The following is a 3,172-nucleotide window of genomic DNA, read 5'->3' on the forward strand; positions in this document are numbered from 1 at the left end:
ACCTAAAAGCCAGGTATACCAGAACTTGGGAAGCAGAGGCAGATGGATCTCTGAGTTCGAGGCCAGCCTGGTCTACAAAGTGAGTTCCAGGATAGCCAGGGGCTATACAGAGAAACCCTGTCTCAAAAAATTAAAAAAAAAAAAAAAAGAAAAAGAAAAAAACCCTAAAAGCTAATATATATATACATATACACATACATACATATACACATGCACGCACATTATATATACACACACATATATATATACACACATTATATTTACATATATAATGTGTGTGTGTATATATATAATTACACAAACACACACATACCTCTAAGAATGAATTGGCTGGATCTTATTGCAGCTGTTTCCCACCCCCCACCTCCTTTGGAGACAGAATCTCACTGTGTAGATGGTTATAATGTGTAGCCCTGGCTGGACTGAAACTATGTAGCCTAGGCTGGCCTTAAGCACAGCCAGCCTCCTGCCTCTGTCTCCCTACTGCTGACATAAAAGTGCCTGTCACACTCATCTTGTTTAATCTTCTTGAGGAACTGCCAGGCTACTTTCCAAAACAATCAACCATTTAACATTGCCAGTAGGAAGGTTGGAGGGTCTGATCTCTCCATAGCGGTTACCATCTTCCTCTGATCATAGCCATTCAAGAGGGTACAAAATGCTTGTTCTGAAGGTTATGAGAGAGGGAACGCCAACTGCCTTGTTCACTGTATGCTAGAATTTAGGGGAGTGTCTGGAACTTCTCAGTTTTAAATATTTTATTAGGGAATGGGTTATAGCTCACTAGTAGTGTACATGCCCAGCATATATGAAGCTCTAGCTTTAATCTCCAGCACCTGAGTTGGGGGATAACTATATATGTATACACATACATACACACATGTGCATACATGCACACATATATACATATGTGTGTAGTGAATAAGATGAAAACAACTTTGCTAAGATGGTTATAATGTATTTTTCAAAAGTAGATGTGTCAAGAATCTAGTTTTTTTTTTTCTGTTTTGAACCACCCCTTTTTTGATACCATAGTCTTTCTTCTGAGAAAAAAATAGATGTTTCCTTTTTACAGACTGATTTTTATTTGTATGCGTCTATGTCGACGTGAGTGCTACCTGTGTGTGGGTGCCAATGGAAACCAAAAGAGGCCACCTGATTCCTTGAAACTGATGCTTCAAATCAGACTCAGGTCCTCTGCAAGAGCAACATACTTTCTTCTGAGCCATCCCTCCAGCCTCTAGTAGTTTTTAAAAATTTCTTCAGATCACACTCAGTTCAGTTTTAGAAGTGCACACATTCCTGATTTAGACACAGATAATATTCTGGATATTGCCTCAGTGTGTTTGTCTTATGTTTATTTTTATAAAATTTTATTTACTAATTTTTTTCTTTTTCTTTTTTGCGAGGCAGGGCTTCTCTTGTGTAGCCTTCGTTGTCCTGGAACTCACTTTGTAGACCAGGCTGGCCTCGAACTCAGAAATCCACCTGCCTTTGCCTCCCAAGTGCTGGGATTAAAGGTGTGTGCCACCATGCCCGGCTACTAATTTTTTTTATATATGAATGCCTGTATGTATGCATGTATGTGTATCATGCCTCTGGGATTATAGATGGCTGTGAATCACCATATAAGTGCTTGGGATGAACCTGGAGCCTCTCTAAGAACAAATGCTCTTAACTCCTGTGCCAACTCTCCAGCCCCTAGATACACACACGCAATTTGGTTTTTTGTAACAGAGTTTCTCTGTGTGGCCTTAGCTGTACTGGAACTTGGTTTGTAGACCAGGCTGGCATGGAATTCAGAGATTGTCCTGCCTCTACCTCTTGAGTGGTGGGATTAAGGTGTGCACCACAGCCATGATAATTTTTGCATTGGTTTTTCTTTTTTTTTTCTTTTTCTTTCTTTCTTTTTTTTTCTTTTTTTTTTTTTGGTTTTTCGAGACAGGGTTTCTCTGTGTAGCCCTGGCTGTCCTGGNACTCACTNTGTAGACCAGGCTGGCCTCGAACTCAGAAATCCTCCTGNCTCTGCCTCCCAAGTGCTGGGATTAAAGGCATGCCACCACTGCCCAGCTTGTTCGAAGCTTTTAGCTCACCCCCCAGCACTCTGTGCTTGCAACAGCCATCTTCCTGTGGCCTTCCAGGCTAGTCACACTGGAAGAGACAAGTCTATTAGCCCCTTTAAATCTCCCTCCAATTCCATTTTCGGAAGCACGGGGCCCACTTGACAGAGTGACAAGAGAAGGTCAAGTTAGTGGCTGGGTGATGCTCACGGTGCTCAGAATAAGCAAAGTGAATATATGAGAAAGACTGGGACTGACCTGGCAAGGTGAGTCTCTGTTGCAAAATGCAATTTGGTCAACAAATATTTATTGAGTACTGTGCCCTTGCCTCCTGGCTCTATGTCAAAATATGGCTCTATGTCAAAATACATGATAAACAAAACGGCAATCGGCCTTGGGCAAGGAGTTTCTAAAACAGCTTCTCCGCTGCATGGTTCTATTTTACCGGTTTTTTTTTTTTAATCCACCTATTGATTTTGAGGATTATATTCTAGCCTAAGGAATCGATTTAGACCCAAATAGTTGGTTCTGATCTAACGACAGCAAAATCTAGGCGCCACTGGGGCACTGTTGTATCTCCTAACAGCTAATCCCAAATGTTAAGACTCCTGGTGTTTGGGTCCAAACTGACTCCCTCCCCCCACCGCTCCCACCCCCATGCTAAACTTCCTAAGGTTGGCTGGGGTCCTTGGATGGAGAACCTCCAAACGAATGGACAGCACATCCACCAGAGGGTGCTGTGAGGGCAGGTCTGTGGCGGGAGGGGAGCTCGCCCAGTGACCCTCAAACCCAGGTAGGCTTTATTAGTTGGTTTTTCTTTCTTCTCGGTGTTTCCTTCCTACCCGCTAAAACCATCGTTACCCCTCCCCCCACTCAGGGTCTCGTTTTGAAGATAGTGATTCGACTTTCGCCGCGACTCCAGCAGAGCTGTGTTCCAGAGGAAATCTGACCTCTGTCGCAGACGCCCGGCGGCCGGAGACGTCCTGTCCCTGGACCGCCCGGGGCGCAGGCGGTGGGTGGGTGGGGACCTCCGAGGCCGCAGCTCGCCTCTGCGCCGCAGGGGCCGCGAAGGGGTTAACCCGGCGGGGGGGGGGGGGGGGGGGGGGGGAGGG

Source organism: Mus caroli, chromosome 8, assembly GCF_900094665.2.
Source record: "Mus caroli chromosome 8, CAROLI_EIJ_v1.1, whole genome shotgun sequence".
Classification (NCBI taxonomy): Eukaryota; Metazoa; Chordata; class Mammalia; order Rodentia; family Muridae; genus Mus; species Mus caroli.